The sequence below is a fragment of the Meriones unguiculatus genome (genome assembly GCF_030254825.1).
Source record: "Meriones unguiculatus strain TT.TT164.6M chromosome 13 unlocalized genomic scaffold, Bangor_MerUng_6.1 Chr13_unordered_Scaffold_34, whole genome shotgun sequence".
NCBI classification, from domain to species: Eukaryota; Metazoa; Chordata; class Mammalia; order Rodentia; family Muridae; genus Meriones; species Meriones unguiculatus.
Genome location: NW_026843646.1, coordinates 13,586,582 through 13,605,881, shown reverse-complemented (window position 1 = coordinate 13,605,881; position 19,300 = coordinate 13,586,582).

The following is a 19,300-nucleotide window of genomic DNA, read 5'->3' as shown; positions in this document are numbered from 1 at the left end:
ACTTGCAACGAAATGACTCCAGAGTACTTACAAACCCGCTTGCAACGAAATGCCTACAGAGCACTTAAAAAACCCGCTTCCAGTGAAATGTCTGAGAAGTATGTAAAAACCCGTTTGCAACGAAATGACTCCAGAACACTTAAAAACCCGCTTGCAACGAAATGACTCCAGAACACTTAAAAACCCGCTTGCAACGAAATGACTCCAGAGCACTTAAAAACCCGCTTGCAACGAAATGACTCCAGAGCACTTAAAAACCCGCTTGCAACGAAATGACTCCAGAGCACTTAAAAACCCGCTTGCAACGAAATGACTCCAGAGCACTTAAAAACCCACTTGCAACGAAATGACTCCAGAGCAATTAAAAACCCGCTTGCAACGAAATGACTCCAGAGCACTTAAAAACCCGCTTACAACGAAATGCTTTCAGAGCACTGAAAAACCCTCTTGCAACGAAATGACTCCAGAGCACTTAAAAAACCTGCTTCCAGTGAAATGTCTGAGAAGTATGTAAAAACCCGCTTGCAACGAAATAACTCCAGAACACGTAAAAACCCGCTTGCAACGAAATGACTCCAGAGAACTTCAAAACCCGCTTACAACGAAATGCCTTCAGAGCACTTAAAAACCCGCTTGCAACGAAATGCCTTCAGAGCACTTAAAAACCCGCTTGCAACGAAATGACTCCAGAGTACTTACAAACCCGCTTGCAACGAAATGCCTACAGAGCACTTAAAAAACCCGCTTCCAGTGAAATGTCTGAGAAGTATGTAAAAACCCGCTTGCAAAGAAATGACTCCAGAGCACTTAAAAACCCGCTTGCAACGAAATGACTCCAGAACACTTAAAAAATCCGCTTGCAACGAAATGACTCCAGAGCACTTAAAAACCCGCTTGCAACGAAATGACTCCAGAGCACTTAAAAACCCGCTTGCAACGAAATGACTCCAGAGCACTTAAAAAACCGCTTGCAACGAAATGAATCCAGAGCACTTAAAAACCCGCTTGCAACGAAATGACTCCAGAGCACTTAAAAACGCGCTTGCAACGAAATGACTCCAGAGCACTTAAAAACCCGCTTACAACGAAATGCTTTCAGAGCACTTAAAAACCCTCTTGCAACGAAATGACTCCAGAGCACTTAAAAAACCTGCTTCCAGTGAAATGTCTGAGAAGTATGTAAAAACCCGCTTGCAACGAAATGACTCCAGAACACGTAAAAACCCGCTTGCAACGAAATGACTCCAGAGAACTTCAAAACCCGCTTACAACGAAATGCCTTCAGAGCACTTAAAAACCCGCTTGCAACGAAATGACTCCAGAGCACTTAAAAACCCGCTTGCAACCAAATGACTCCAGAGCACTTAAAAACCCGCTTGCAACGAAATGACTCCAGAGCACTTAAACACCCGCTTGCAACGAAAGGACTCCAGAGCAGTTAAAAACCTGCTTGGAACGAAATGACTCCAGAGTACTTAAAAACCAGTTTGCAACGAAATGACTCCAGAGCACTTAAAAAACCCGCTTCCAGTGAAATGTCTGAGAAGCATGTAAAAACCCGCTTGTAATGAAATGACTCCAGAGCACATAAAAACCCGCTTGCAATGAAATGAATCCAGAGCACTTAAAATACTCGCTTCCAGTTAAATGTCAGAGAAATATGTAAAAACCCGCTTGCAACGAAATGACTCCAGAACACGTAAAAACCCGCTTGCAACGAAATGACTCCAGAGCACTTAAAAACCTGCTTGCAAAGAAATGACTTCAGAGCACTTAAAAAACCCGCTTCCAGTGAAATGTCTGAGAAGTATGTAAAAACCCGCTTGCAATGAAATGACTCCAGAACACATAAAAACCCGCTTGCAACGAAAAGACTCCAGAGCACTAAAAAACCCGTTTGCAACGAAATGACTCTAGAGCACTTAAAAACCCGCTTGCAACGAAATGACTCCAGAGCACTTAAAAAACCTGCTTCCAGTTAAATGTCAGAGAAGTATGTAAAAACCCGCTTGCAACGAAATGACTCCAGAGCACGTAAAAACCCGCTTGCAACGAAATGACTCCAGAGTACTTAAAAACCCGCTTGATACGAAATGCCTCCAGAGCACTTAAAAAACCCGCTTTCAGTGAAATGTCTGAGAAGTATGTAAAAACCCGCTTGCAACGAAATGACTCCAGAACACGTAAAAACCCGCTTGCAACGAAATGACTCCAGAGCACTTCAAAACCCGCTTACAACGAAATGCCTTCAGAGCACTTAAAAACCCGCTTGCAACGAAATGACTCCAGAGCACTTAAAAACCCGTTTGCCACGAAATGACTCCAGAGCACTTAAAAACCCGCTTGCAACGAAATGACTCCAGAACACTTAAAAACCCGCTTGCAACGAAATGACTCCAGAGCACTTAAAAACCCGCTTAGAAAGAAATGCCTTCAGAGCACTTAAAAACCCACTTGCAACGAAATGACTCCAGAGCACTTAAAAACCCGCTTGCAAAGAAATGACTCCAGAGCACTTAAAAACCCGCTTGCAACGAAATGACTCCCGAGCACTTAAAAACTCGCTTGCAACGAAATGACTCCAGAGCACTTAAAAACCCGCTTGCAACGAAATGACTCCAGAGCACTTAAAAACCCGCTTGCAACGAAATGACTCCAGAGCACTTAAAAACCCGCTTGCAACGAAATGACTCCAGAGTACTTAAAAACCCGCTTGCAACGAAATGACTCCAGAGCACTTAAAAACCCGCTTGCAACGAAATGACTCCAGAACACTTAAAAACCCGCTTGCAACGAAATGACTCCAGAGCACTAAAAAACCCGCTTGCAACGAAATGACTCCAGAGCACTTAAAAACCCGCTGGCAACGAAATTACTCCAGAGCACTTAAAAACCCGCTTGCAACGAAATGACTCCAGAGCACTTAAAAACCCGCTTGCAACGAAATGACTCCAGAGCACTTAAAAAACCTGCTCTCATTGAAATGTCTGAGAAGTATGTAAAAACCCGCTTGCAACGAAATGACTCCAGAGCACTTAAAAACCCGCTTGCAACGAAATGACTCCAGAGCACTTAAATACCCGCTTGCAACGAAATGACTCCAGAGTACTTAAAAACCCGCTTGCAACAAAATGACTCCAGAGCACTTAAAAACCTGCTTGCAACGAAATGACTCCAGAGCACTTAAAAAACACGCTTCCAGTGAAATGTCTGAGAAGTATGTAAAAACCCGCTTGCAACGAAATGACTCCAGAGCACTTAAAAACCCGCTTGCAACGAAATGACTCCAGAGCACTTAAATACCCGCTTGCAACGAAATGACTCCAGAGTACTTAAAAACCCGCTTGCAACGAAATGACTCCAGAGCACTTAAAAAACCCGCTTCCAGTGAAATGTCTGAGAAGTATGTAAAAACCCGCTTGCAACGAAATGACTCGAGAGCATGTAAAAAACGATGCAACGAAATGACTCCAGAGTACTTAAAAACCCGCTTGCAACGAAATCCCTACAGAGCACTTAAAAAACCCGCTTCCAGTGAAATGTCTGAGAAGTATGTAAAAACCCGCTTGCAACGAAATGACTCGAGAGCATGTAAAAAACGCTTGCAACGAAATGACTCCAGAGCACTTAAAAACCCGCTTGCAACGAAATGACTCCAGAGCACGTAAAAACCCACTTGCAACGAAATGACTCCAGAGCACTTAAAAACCCGCTTACAACGAAATGCCTTCAGAGCACTTAAAAACCCCCTTGCAACGAAATGACTCCAGAGCACTTAAAAACCCGCTTGCAACGAAATGACTCCAGAGCACTTAAACACCCGCTTGGAACGAAATGACTCCAGAGCACTTAAAAACCAGCTTGCAACGAAATGACTCCAGAGTACTTAAAAACCCGCTTGCAACGCAATGACTCCAGAGCACTTAAAAAACCCGCTTCCAGTGAAATGTCTGAGAAGTATGTAAAAACCCGCTTGCAACGAAATGACTCCAGAGCACTTAAAAAACTCGTTTCCAGTTAAATGTCAGAGAAGTATGTAAAAACCCGCTTGCAACGAAATGACTCGAGAGCATGTAAAAAACGATGCAACGAAATGACTCCAGAGTACTTAAAAACCCGCTTGCAACGAAATGCCTACAGAGCACTTAAAAAACCCGCTTCCAGTGAAATGTCTGAGAAGTATGTAAAATCCCGCTTGCAACGAAATGACTCCAGAATACGTAAAAACCCGCTTGCAACGAAAAGACTCCAGAGCACTTAAAAACCCGCTTACAATGAAATGCCTTCAGAGCACTTAAAAACCCGCTTGCAACGAAATGACTCCAGAGTACTTAAAAACCCGCTTGCAACGAAATGACTCCAGAGCACTTAAAAACCGCTTGCAACGAAATGAATCCAGAACACATAAAAACCCGCATGCAACGAAATGACTCCAGAGCACTTAAAAACCCGCTTGCAACGAAATGACTCCTGAGCATTTAAACACCCGCTTGCAACGAAATTACTCCAGATCACTTAAAAACCCGCTTGAAACGAAATGACTCCAGAGCACTTAAACACCGGCTTGCAACGAAATGACTCCAGAGCACTTAAAAACCCGCTTGCAACGAAATGACTCCAGAGCACTTAAAAAACAAGCTTCCAGTGAAATGTCTGAGAAGTATGTAAAAACCCGCTTGCAACGAAATGACTCCAGAGCATGTAAAAAACGCTTGCAACGAAATGACTCCAGAGGACTTAAAAACCCGCTTGCAACGAAATGCCTACAGAGCACTTAAAAAACCCGCTTCCAGTGAAATGTCTGAGAAGTATGTAAAAACCCGCTTGCAACGAAATGACTCCAGAACACGTAAAAACCCGCTTGCAACAAAATGACTCCAGAGCACTTAAAAACCCGCTTGCAACGAAATGACTCCAGAGCACTTAAACACCCGCTTGCAACGAAATGACTCCAGAGCACTTAAAAACCCGCTTGCAACGAAATGACTCCAGAGCACTTAAAAACCCGCTTGCAACGAAATGACTCCAGAGCACTTAAAAACCCGCTTGCAACGAAATGACTCCAGAGCACTTAAAAACCCGCTTGCAACGAAATGACTCCAGAGCACTTAAAAACCCGCTTGCAACGAAATGACTCCAGAGTACTTAAAAAACCGCTTGCAACGAAATGACTCCAGAGCACTTAAAAACCCGCTTGCAACGAAATGACTCCAGAACACTTAAAAACCCGCTTGCAACGAAATGACTCCAGAGCACTAAAAAACCCGCTTACAACGAAATGACTCCAGAGCACTTAAAAATCCGCTGGCAACGAAATTACTCCAGAGCACTTAAAAACCCGCTTGCAACGAAATGACTCCAGAGCACTTAAAAACCCGCTTGCAACGAAATGACTCCAGAGCACTTAAAAAACCTGCTCTCATTGAAATGTCTGAGAAGTATGTAAAAACCCGCTTGCAACGAAATGACTCCAGAGCACTTAAAAACCCGCTTGCAACGAAATGACTCCAGAGCACTTAAATACCCGCTTGCAACGAAATGACTCCAGAGTACTTAAAAACCCGCTTGCAACAAAATGACTCAAGAACACTTAAAAACCTGCTTGCAACGAAATGACTCCAGAGCACTTAAAAAACCCGCTTCCAGTGAAATGTCTGAGAAGTATGTAAAAACCCGCTTGCAACGAAATGACTCCAGAGCACTTAAAAACCCGCTTGCAACGAAATGACTCCAGAGCACTTAAATACCCGCTTGCAACGAAATGACTCCAGAGTACTTAAAAACCCGCTTGCAACGAAATGACTCCAGAGCACTTAAAAAACCCGCTTCCAGTGAAATGTCTGAGAAGTATGTAAAAACCCGCTTGCAACGAAATGACTCGAGAGCATATAAAAAACGATGCAACGAAATGACTCCAGAGTACTTAAAAACCCGCTTGCAACGAAATGCCTACAGAGCACTTAAAAAACCCGCTTCCAGTGAAATGTCTGAGAAGTATGTAAAAACCCGCTTGCAACGAAATGACTCGAGAGCATGTAAAAAACGCTTGCAACGAAATGACTCCAGAGTACTTAAAAACCCGCTTGCAACGAAATGACTCCAGAGCACGTAAAAACCCACTTGCAACGAAATGACTCCAGAGCACTTAAAAACCCGCTTACAACGAAATGCCTTCAGAGCACTTAAAAACCCCCTTGCAACGAAATGACTCCAGAGCACTTAAAAACCCGCTTGCAACGAAATGACTCCAGAGCACTTAAACACCCGCTTGGAACGAAATGACTCCAGAGCACTTAAAAACCAGCTTGCAACGAAATGACTCCAGAGTACTTAAAAACCCGCTTGCAACGAAATGACTCCAGAGCACTTAAAAAACCCGCTTCCAGTGAAATGTCTGAGAAGTATGTAAAAACCTGCTTGCAACGAAATGACTCCAGAGCACTTAAAAAACTCGTTTCCAGTTAAATGTCAGAGAAGTATGTAAAAACCCGCTTGCAACGAAATGACTCGAGAGCATGTAAAAAACGATGCAACGAAATGACTCCAGAGTACTTAAAAACCCGCTTGCAACGAAATGCCCACAGAGCACTTAAAAAACCCGCTTCCAGTGAAATGTCTGAGAAGTATGTAAAAACCCGCTTGCAACGAAATGACTCCAGAATACGTAAAAACCCGCTTGCAACGAAAAGACTCCAGAGCACTTAAAAACCCGCTTACAACGAAATGCCTTCAGAGCACTTAAAAACCCGCTTGCAACGAAATGACTCCAGAGTACTTAAAAACCCGCTTGCAACGAAATGACTCCAGAGCACTTAAAAACCCGCTTGCAAAGAAATGAATCCAGAACACATAAAAACCCGCATGCAACGAAATGACTCCAGAGCACTTAAAAACCCGCTTGCAACGAAATGACTCCTGAGCACTTAAACACCCGCTTGCAACGAAATTACTCCAGAGCACTTAAAAACCCGCTTGAAACGAAATGACTCCAGAGCACTTAAACACCGGCTTGCAACGAAATGACTCCAGAGCACTTAAAAACCCGCTTGCAACGAAATGACTCCAGAGCACTTAAAAAACAAGCTTCCAGTGAAATGTCTGAGAAGTATGTAAAAACCCGCTTGCAACGAAATGACTCCAGAGCATGTAAAAAACGCTTGCAACGAAATGACTCCAGAGGACTTAAAAACCCGCTTGCAACGAAATGCCTACAGAGCACTTAAAAAACCCGCTTCCAGTGAAATGTATGAGAAGTATGTAAAAACCCGCTTGCAACGAAATGACTCCAGAACACGTAAAAACCCGCTTGCAACGAAATGACTCCAGAGCACTTAAAAACACGCTTACAACGAAATGCCTTCAGAGCACTTAAAAACCCGCGTGCAACGAAATGACTCCAGAGTACTTAAAAACCCGCTTGCAACGAAATGACTCCAGAGCACTTAAAAACCCTCTTGCAACGAAATGAATCCAGAACACATAAAAACCCGCATGCAACGAAATGACTCCAGAGCACTTAAAAATCCGCTTCCAGTGAAATGTCAGAGAAGTATGTAAAAACCCGCTTGCAACGAAATGACTCCAGAATACGTAAAAACCCGCTTGCAACGAAAAGACTCCAGAGCACTTAAAAACCCGCTTACAATGAAATGCCTTCAGAGCACTTAAAAACCCGCTTGCAACGAAATGACTCCAGAGTACTTAAAAACCCGCTTGCAACGAAATGACTCCAGAGCACTTAAAAACCGCTTGCAACGAAATGAATCCAGAACACATAAAAACCCGCATGCAACGAAATGACTCCAGAGCACTTAAAAACCCGCTTGCAACGAAATGACTCCTGAGCACTTAAACACCCGCTTGCAACGAAATTACTCCAGATCACTTAAAAACCCGCTTGAAACGAAATGACTCCAGAGCACTTAAACACCGGCTTGCAACGAAATGACTCCAGAGCACTTAAAAACCCGCTTGCAACGAAATGACTCCAGAGCACTTAAAAAACAAGCTTCCAGTGAAATGTCTGAGAAGTATGTAAAAACCCGCTTGCAACGAAATGACTCCAGAGCATGTAAAAAACGCTTGCAACGAAATGACTCCAGAGGACTTAAAAACCCGCTTGCAACGAAATGCCTACAGAGCACTTAAAAAACCCGCTTCCAGTGAAATGTCTGAGAAGTATGTAAAAACCCGCTTGCAACGAAATGACTCCAGAACACGTAAAAACCCGCTTGCAACAAAATGACTCCAGAGCACTTAAAAACCCGCTTGCAACGAAATGACTCCAGAGCACTTAAACACCCGCTTGGAACGAAATGACTCCAGAGCACTTAAAAACCCGCTTGCAACGAAATGACTCCAGAGCACTTAAAAACCCGCTTGCAACGAAATGACTCCAGAGCACTTAAAAACCCGCTTGCAACGAAATGACTCCAGAGCACTTAAAAACCCGCTTGCAACGAAATGACTCCAGAGCACTTAAAAACCCGCTTGCAACGAAATGACTCCAGAGTACTTAAAAACCCGCTTGCAACAAAATGACTCCTAGCACTTAAAAACCCGCTTGCAACGAAATGACTCCAGAACACTTAAAAACCCGCTTGCAACGAAATGACTCCAGAGCACTAAAAAACCCGCTTGCAACGAAATGACTCCAGAGCACTTAAAAATCCGCTGGCAACGAAATGACTCCAGAGCACTAAAAAACCCGCTTGCAACGAAATGACTCCAGAGCACTTAAAAATCCGCTGGCAACGAAATTACTCCAGAGCACTTAAAAACCCGCTTGCAACGAAATGACTCCAGAGCACTTAAAAACCCGCTTGCAACGAAATGACTCCAGAGCACTTAAATACCCGCTTGCAACGAAATGACTCCAGAGTACTTAAAAACCCGCTTGCAACAAAATGACTCCAGAACACTTAAAAACCTGCTTGCAACGAAATGACTCCAGAGCACTTAAAAAACCCGCTTCCAGTGAAATGTCTGAGAAGTATGTAAAAACCCGCTTGCAACGAAATGACTCCAGAGCACTTAAAAACCAGCTTGCAACGAAATGACTCCAGAGCACTTAAATACCCGCTTGCAACGAAATGACTCCAGAGTACTTAAAAACCCGCTTGCAACGAAATGACTCCAGAGCACTTAAAAAACCCGCTTCCAGTGAAATGTCTGAGAAGTATGTAAAAACCCGCTTGCAACGAAATGACTCGAGAGCATATAAAAAACGATGCAACGAAATGACTCCAGAGTACTTAAAAACCCGCTTGCAACGAAATGCCTACAGAGCACTTAAAAAACCCGCTTCCAGTGAAATGTCTGAGAAGTATGTAAAAACCCGCTTTCAACGAAATGACTCGAGAGCATGTAAAAAACGCTTGCAACGAAATGACTCCAGAGCACTTAAAAACCCGCTTGCAACGAAATGACTCCAGAGCACGTAAAAACCCACTTGCAACGAAATGACTCCAGAGCACTTAAAAACCCGCTTACAACGAAATGCCTTCAGAGCACTTAAAAACCCCCTTGCAACGAAATGACTCCAGAGCACTTAAAAACCCGCTTGCAACGAAATGACTCCAGAGCACTTAAACACTCGCTTGGAACGAAATGACTCCAGAGCACTTAAAAACCAGCTTGCAACGAAATGACTCCAGAGTACTTAAAAACCCGCTTGCAACGAAATGACTCCAGAGCACTTAAAAAACCCGCTTCCAGTGAAATGTCTGAGAAGTATGTAAAAACCCGCTTGCAACGAAATGACTCCAGAGCACTTAAAAAACTCGTTTCCAGTTAAATGTCAGAGAAGTATGTAAAAACCCGCTTGCAACGAAATGACTCGAGAGCATGTAAAAAACGATGCAACGAAATGACTCCAGAGTACTTAAAAACCCACTTGCAACGAAATGCCTACAGAGCACTTAAAAAACCCGCTTCCAGTGAAATGTCTGAGAAGTATGTAAAAACCCGCTTGCAACGAAATGACTCCAGAATACGTAAAAACCCGCTTGCAACGAAAAGACTCCAGAGCACTTAAAAACCCGCTTACAACAAAATGCCTTCAGAGCACTTAAAAACCCGCTTGCAACGAAATGACTCCAGAGTACTTAAAAACCCGCTTGCAACGAAATGACTCCAGAGCACTTAAAAACCCGCTTGCAACGAAATGAATCCAGAACACATAAAAACCCGCATGCAACGAAATGACTCCAGAGCACTTAAAAACCCGCTTGCAACGAAATGACTCCTGAGCACTTAAACACCCGCTTGCAACGAAATTACTCCAGAGCACTTAAAAACCCGCTTGAAACGAAATGACTCCAGAGCACTTAAACACCGGCTTGCAACGAAATGACTCCAGAGCACTTAAAAACCCGCTTGCAACGAAATGACTCCAGAGCACTTAAAAAACAAGCTTCCAGTGAAATGTCTGAGAAGTATGTAAAAACCCGCTTGCAACGAAATGACTCCAGAGCATGTAAAAAACGCTTGCAACGAAATGACTCCAGAGGACTTAAAAACCCGCTTGCAACGAAATGCCTACAGAGCACTTAAAAAACCCGCTTCCAGTGAAATGTATGAGAAGTATGTAAAAACCCGCTTGCAACGAAATGACTCCAGAACACGTAAAAACCCGCTTGCAACGAAATGACTCCAGAGCACTTAAAAACACGCTTACAACGAAATGCCTTCAGAGCACTTAAAAACCCGCGTGCAACGAAATGACTCCAGAGTACTTAAAAACCCGCTTGCAACGAAATGACTCCAGAGCACTTAAAAACCCGCTTGCAACGAAATGAATCCAGAACACATAAAAACCCGCATGCAACGAAATGACTCCAGAGCTCTTAAAAATCCGCTTCCAGTGAAATGTCAGAGAAGTATGTAAAAACCCGCTTGCAACGAAATGACTCCAGAGCATGTAAAAACCCGCTTACAACGAAATGCCTTCAGAGCACTTAAAAACCCGCTTGCAACGAAATGACTCCAGCGCACTTAAAAACCCGCTTGCAACGAAATGAATCCAGAACACATAAAAACCCGCTTGCAACAAAATGACTCCAGAGCACTTAAAAACCCGCTTGCAACGAAATGACTCCAGAGCACTTAAAAACCCGCTTGCAACGAAATGAGTCCAGAACACTTAAAAACCCGCTTGCAACGAAATGACTCCAGAGCACTTAAAAACCCGCTTGCAACGAAATGACTCCAGAGCACTTAAAAACCCGCTTGCAACGAAATGATTCCAGAGCACTTAAAAACCCGCTTGCAACGAAATGACTCCAGAGCACTTAAAAACCTGCTTGCAACGAAATGACTCCAGAGCACTTAAAAAACCTGCTCTCAGTGAAATGTCTGAGAAGTATGTAAAAACCCGCTTGCAACGAAATGACTCCAGAGCACTTAAAAACCCGCTTGCAACGAAATGACTCCAGAGCACTTAAACACCCGCTTGAAACGAAATGACTCCAGAGCACTTAAAAACCCGCTTGCAACGAAATGACTCCAGAGTACTTAAAAACCCGCTTGCAACGAAATGACTCCAGAGCACTTAAAAACCAGCTTGCAACGAAATGAATCCAGAACACTTAAATACCCGCTTGCAACGAAATGACTCCAGAGCACTTAAAAACCCGCTTGCAACGAAGTGACTCCAGAAGACTTAAAAACCCGCTTGCAACGAAATGACTCCAGAGCACTTAAAAACCCGCTTGCAACGAAATGACTCCAGAGCACTTAAAAACCCGCTTGCAACGAAATGACTCCAGAGCACGTAAAAACCAGCTTGCAACGAAATGACTCCAGAGCACTTAAAAACCCGCTTGCAACGAAATGACTCCAGAGTACTTAAAAACCCGCTTGCAACGAAATGACTCCAGAGCACTTAAAAACCCGCTTGCAACGAAATGACTCCAGAGTACTTAAAAACCCGCTTGCAACGAAATGACAACCAGAGCACTTAAAAAACCCGCTTCCAGTGAAATGTCTGAGAAGTATGTAAAAACCCGCTTGCAACGAAATGACTCCAGAGCACGTAAAAACCAGCTTGCAACGAAATGAATCCAGAGCACTTAAAAACCCGCTTGCAACGAAATGACTCCAGAGTACTTAAAAACCCGCTTGCAACAAAATGACTCCAGAGCACTTAAAAACCTGCTTTCAACGAAATGACTCCAGAACACTTAAATACCCGCTTGCAACGAAATGACTCCAGAGCACTTAAACACCCGCTTGCAACGAAATGACTCCAGAGCACTTAAAAACCCGCTTGCAACGAAATGACTCCAGAGCACTTAAAAACCCGCTTGCAAAGAAATGACTCCAGAGCACTTAAAAACCCGCTTGCAACGAAATGACTGCAGAGTACTTAAAATCCCGCTTGCAACGAAATGACTCCAGAGCACTTAAAAAACTCGTTTCCACTTAAATGTCAGAGAAGTATGTAAAAACCCGCTTGCAACGAAATGACTCGAGAGCATGTAAAAAACGCTTGCAACGAAATGACTCCAGAGCACTTAAAAACCCGCTTGCAACGAAATGACTCCAGAGCACTTAAAAAACCCGCTTCCAGTGAAATGTCTGAGAAGTATGTAAAAACCCGCTTGCAACGAAATGACTCCAGAGCACTTAAAAACCAGCTTGCGACGAAATGACTCCAGAGCACTTAAAAACCAGCTTGCAACGAAATGACTCCAGAGCACGTAAAAACCCACTTGCAACGAAATGACTCCAGAGCACTTAAAAACCCGCTTGCAACGAAATGAATCCAGAACACATAAAAACCCGCATGCAACGAAATGACTCCAGAGCACTTAAAAAACCCGCTTCCAGTGAAATGTCTGAGAAGTATGTAAAAACCCGCTTGCAACGAAATGACTCCAGAGCACTTAAAAACCCGCGTGCAACGAAATGACTCCAGAGTACTTAAAAACCCGCTTGCAACGAAATGACTCCAGAGCACTTAAAAACCCGCTTGCAACGAAATGAATCCAGAACACATAAAAACCCGCGTGCAACGAAATGACTCCAGAGCACTTAAAAATCCGCTTCCAGTGAAATATCAGAGAAGTATGTAAAAACCCGCTTGCAACGAAATGACTCCAGAGCACTTAAAAACCCGCTTACAACGAAATGCCTTCAGAGCACTTAAAAACCCGCTTGCAACGAAATGACTCCAGAGCACTTAAAAACCCGCTTGCAACGAAATGACTCCAGAGCACTAAAAAACCCGCTTGCAACGAAATGACTCCAGAGCACTTAAAAACCCGCTTGCAACGAAATGACTCCAGAGCACTTAAAAACCCGCTTGCAACGAAATGACTCCAGAGCACTTAAAAAACCTGCTCTCATTGAAATGTCTGAGAAGTATGTAAAAACCCGCTTGCAACGAAATGACTCCAGAGCACTTAAAAACCCGCTTGCAACGAAATGACTCCAGAGCACTTAAATACCCGCTTGCAACGAAATGACTCCAGAGTACTTAAAAACCCGCTTGCAACAAAATGACTCAAGAACACTTAAAAACCTGCTTGCAACGAAATGACTCCAGAGCACTTAAAAAACCCGCTTCCAGTGAAATGTCTGAGAAGTATGTAAAAACCCGCTTGCAACGAAATGACTCCAGAGCACTTAAAAACCCGCTTGCAACGAAATGACTCCAGAGCACTTAAATACCCGCTTGCAACGAAATGACTCCAGAGTACTTAAAAACCCGCTTGCAACGAAATGACTCCAGAGCACTTAAAAAACCCGCTTCCAGTGAAATGTCTGAGAAGTATGTAAAAACCCGCTTGCAACGAAATGACTCGAGAGCATATAAAAAACGATGCAACGAAATGACTCCAGAGTACTTAAAAACCTGCTTGCAACGAAATGCCTACAGAGCACTTAAAAAACCCGCTTCCAGTGAAATGTCTGAGAAGTATGTAAAAACCCGCTTGCAACGAAATGACTCGAGAGCATGTAAAAAACGCTTGCAACGAAATGACTCCAGAGTACTTAAAAACCCGCTTGCAACGAAATGACTCCAGAGCACGTAAAAACCCACTTGCAACGAAATGACTCCAGAGCACTTAAAAACCCGCTTACAACGAAATGCCTTCAGAGCACTTAAAAACCCCCTTGCAACGAAATGACTCCAGAGCACTTAAAAACCCGCTTGCAACGAAATGACTCCAGAGCACTTAAACACCCGCTTGGAACGAAATGACTCCAGAGCACTTAAAAACCAGCTTGCAACGAAATGACTCCAGAGTACTTAAAAACCCGCTTGCAACGAAATGACTCCAGAGCACTTAAAAAACCCGCTTCCAGTGAAATGTCTGAGAAGTATGTAAAAACCCGCTTGCAACGAAATGACTCCAGAGCACTTAAAAAACTCGTTTCCAGTTAAATGTCAGAGAAGTATGTAAAAACCCGCTTGCAACGAAATGACTCGAGAGCATGTAAAAAACGATGCAACGAAATGACTCCAGAGTACTTAAAAACCCGCTTGCAACGAAATGCCTACAGAGCACTTAAAAAACCCGCTTCCAGTGAAATGTCTGAGAAGTATGTAAAAACCCGCTTGCAACGAAATGACTCCAGAATACGTAAAAACCCGCTTGCAACGAAAAGACTCCAGAGCACTTAAAAACCCGCTTACAACGAAATGCCTTCAGAGCACTTAAAAACCCGCTTGCAACGAAATGACTCCAGAGTACTTAAAAACCCGCTTGCAACGAAATGACTCCAGAGCACTTAAAAACCCGCTTGCAAAGAAATGAATCCAGAACACATAAAAACCCGCATGCAACGAAATGACTCCAGAGCACTTAAAAACCCGCTTGCAACGAAATGACTCCTGAGCACTTAAACACCCGCTTGCAACGAAATTACTCCAGAGCACTTAAAAACCCGCTTGAAACGAAATGACTCCAGAGCACTTAAACACCGGCTTGCAACGAAATGACTCCAGAGCACTTAAAAACCCGCTTGCAACGAAATGACTCCAGAGCACTTAAAAAACAAGCTTCCAGTGAAATGTCTGAGAAGTATGTAAAAACCCGCTTGCAACGAAATGACTCCAGAGCATGTAAAAAACGCTTGCAACGAAATGACTCCAGAGGACTTAAAAACCCGCTTGCAACGAAATGCCTACAGAGCACTTAAAAAACCCGCTTCCAGTGAAATGTATGAGAAGTATGTAAAAACCCGCTTGCAACGAAATGACTCCAGAACACGTAAAAACCCGCTTGCAACGAAATGACTCCAGAGCACTTAAAAACACGCTTACAACGAAATGCCTTCAGAGCACTTAAAAACCCGCGTGCAACGAAATGACTCCAGAGTACTTAAAAACCCGCTTGCAACGAAATGACTCCAGAGCACTTAAAAACCCGCTTGCAACGAAATGAATCCAGAACACATAAAAACCCGCATGCAACGAAATGACTCCAGAGCACTTAAAAATCCGCTTCCAGTGAAATGTCAGAGAAGTATGTAAAAACCCGCTTGCAACGAAATGACTCCAGAATACGTAAAAACCCGCTTGCAACGAAAAGACTCCAGAGCACTTAAAAACCCGCTTACAATGAAATGCCTTCAGAGCACTTAAAAACCCGCTTGCAACGAAATGACTCCAGAGTACTTAAAAACCCGCTTGCAACGAAATGACTCCAGAGCACTTAAAAACCGCTTGCAACGAAATGAATCCAGAACACATAAAAACCCGCATGCAACGAAATGACTCCAGAGCACTTAAAAACCCGCTTGCAACGAAATGACTCCTGAGCACTTAAACACCCGCTTGCAACGAAATTACTCCAGATCACTTAAAAACCCGCTTGAAACGAAATGACTCCAGAGCACTTAAACACCGGCTTGCAACGAAATGACTCCAGAGCACTTAAAAACCCGCTTGCAACGAAATGACTCCAGAGCACTTAAAAAACAAGCTTCCAGTGAAATGTCTGAGAAGTATGTAAAAACCCGCTTGCAACGAAATGACTCCAGAGCATGTAAAAAACGCTTGCAACGAAATGACTCCAGAGGACTTAAAAACCCGCTTGCAACGAAATGCCTACAGAGCACTTAAAAAACCCGCTTCCAGTGAAATGTCTGAGAAGTATGTAAAAACCCGCTTGCAACGAAATGACTCCAGAACACGTAAAAACCCGCTTGCAACAAAATGACTCCAGAGCACTTAAAAACCCGCTTGCAACGAAATGACTCCAGAGCACTTAAACACCCGCTTGGAACGAAATGACTCCAGAGCACTTAAAAACCCGCTTGCAACGAAATGACTCCAGAGCACTTAAAAACCCGCTTGCAACGAAATGACTCCAGAGCACTTAAAAACCCGCTTGCAACGAAATGACTCCAGAGCACTTAAAAACCCGCTTGCAACGAAATGACTCCAGAGCACTTAAAAACCCGCTTGCAACGAAATGACTCCAGAGTACTTAAAAACCCGCTTGCAACGAAATGACTCCAGAGCACTTAAAAACCCGCTTGCAACGAAATGACTCCAGAACACTTAAAAACCCGCTTGCAACGAAATGACTCCAGAGCACTAAAAAACCCGCTTGCAACGAAATGACTCCAGAGCACTTAAAAATCCGCTGGCAACGAAATTACTCCAGAGCACTTAAAAACCCGCTTGCAACGAAATGACTCCAGAGCACTTAAAAACCCGCTTGCAACGAAATGACTCCAGAGCACTTAAAAAACCTGCTCTCATTGAAATGTCTGAGAAGTATGTAAAAACCCGCTTGCAACGAAATGACTCCAGAGCACTTAAAAACCCGCTTGCAACGAAATGACTCCAGAGCACTTAAATACCCGCTTGCAACGAAATGACTCCAGAGTACTTAAAAACCCGCTTGCAACAAAATGACTCCAGAACACTTAAAAACCTGCTTGCAACGAAATGACTCCAGAGCACTTAAAAAACCCGCTTCCAGTGAAATGTCTGAGAAGTATGTAAAAACCCGCTTGCAACGAAATGACTCCAGAGCACTTAAATACCCGCTTGCAACGAAATGACTCCAGAGTACTTAAAAACCCGCTTGCAACGAAATGACTCCAGAGCACTTAAAAAACCCGCTTCCAGTGAAATGTCTGAGAAGTATGTAAAAACCCGCTTGCAACGAAATGACTCGAGAGCATATAAAAAACGATGCAACGAAATGACTCCAGAGTACTTAAAAACCCGCTTGCAACGAAATGCCTACAGAGCACTTAAAAAACCCGCTTCCAGTGAAATGTCTGAGAAGTATGTAAAAACCCGCTTTCAACGAAATGACTCGAGAGCATGTAAAAAACGCTTGCAACGAAATGACTCCAGAGCACTTAAAAACCCGCTTGCAACGAAATGACTCCAGAGCACGTAAAAACCCACTTGCAACGAAATGACTCCAGAGCACTTAAAAACCCGCTTACAACGAAATGCCTTCAGAGCACTTAAAAACCCCCTTGCAACGAAATGACTCCAGAGCACTTAAAAACCCGCTTGCAACGAAATGACTCCAGAGCACTTAAACACCCGCTTGGAACGAAATGACTCCAGAGCACTTAAAAACCAGCTTGCAACGAAATGACTCCAGAGTACTTAAAAACCCGCTTGCAACGAAATGACTCCAGAGCACTTAAAAAACCCGCTTCCAGTGAAATGTCTGAGAAGTATGTAAAAACCCGCTTGCAACGAAATGACTCCAGAGCACTTAAAAAACTCGTTTCCAGTTAAATGTCAGAGAAGTATGTAAAAACCCGCTTGCAACGAAATGACTCGAGAGCATGTAAAAAACGATGCAACGAAATGACTCCAGAGTACTTAAAAACCCACTTGCAACGAAATGCCTACAGAGCACTTAAAAAACCCGCTTCCAGTGAAATGTCTGAGAAGTATGTAAAAACCCGCTTGCAACGAAATGACTCCAGAATACGTAAAAACCCGCTTGCAACGAAAAGACTCCAGAGCACTTAAAAACCCGCTTACAACAAAATGCCTTCAGAGCACTTAAAAACCCGCTTGCAACGAAATGACTCCAGAGTACTTAAAAACCCGCTTGCAACGAAATGACTCCAGAGCACTTAAAAACCCGCTTGCAACGAAATGAATCCAGAACACATAAAAACCCGCATGCAACGAAATGACTCCAGAGCACTTAAAAACCCGCTTGCAACGAAATGACTCCTGAGCACTTAAACACCCGCTTGCAACGAAATTACTCCAGAGCACTTAAAAACCCGCTTGAAACGAAATGACTCCAGAGCACTTAAACACCGGCTTGCAACGAAATGACTCCAGAGCACTTAAAAACCCGCTTGCAACGAAATGACTCCAGAGCACTTAAAAAACAAGCTTCCAGTGAAATGTCTGAGAAGTATGTAAAAACCCGCTTGCAACGAAATGACTCCAGAGCATGTAAAAAACGCTTGCAACGAAATGTCTCCAGAGGACTTAAAAACCCGCTTGCAACGAAATGCCTACAGAGCACTTAAAAAACCCGCTTCCAGTGAAATGTATGAGAAGTATGTAAAAACCCGCTTGCAACGAAATGACTCCAGAACACGTAAAAACCCGCTTGCAACGAAATGACTCCAGAGCACTTAAAAACACGCTTACAACGAAATGCCTTCAGAGCACTTAAAAACCCGCGTGCAACGAAATGACTCCAGAGTACTTAAAAACCCGCTTGCAACGAAATGACTCCAGAGCACTTAAAAACCCGCTTGCAACGAAATGAATCCAGAACACATAAAAACCCGCATGCAACGAAATGACTCCAGAGCTCTTAAAAATCCGCTTCCAGTGAAATGTCAGAGAAGTATGTAAAAACCCGCTTGCAACGAAATGACTCCAGAGCATGTAAAAACCCGCTTACAACGAAATGCCTTCAGAGCACTTAAAAACCCGCTTGCAACGAAATGACTCCAGCGCACTTAAAAACCCGCTTGCAACGAAATGAATCCAGAACACTTAAAAACCCGCTTGCAACGAAATGACTCCAGAGCACTTAAAAACCCGCTTAGAACGAAATGCCTTCAGAGCACTTAAAAACCCGCTTGCAACGAAATGACTCCAGAGCACTTAAAAACCCGCTTGCAAAGAAATGACTCCAGAGCACTTAAAAACCCGCTTGCAACGAAATGACTCCAGAGCACTTAAAAAACCCGCTTCCAGTTAAATGTCAGAGAAATATGTAAAAACCCACTTGCAACGAAATGACTCCCGAGCACGTAAAAACCCGCTTGCAACGAAAAGACTCTAGAGCACTTAAAAAACCTGCTTCCAGTTAAATGTCAGAGAAGTATGTAA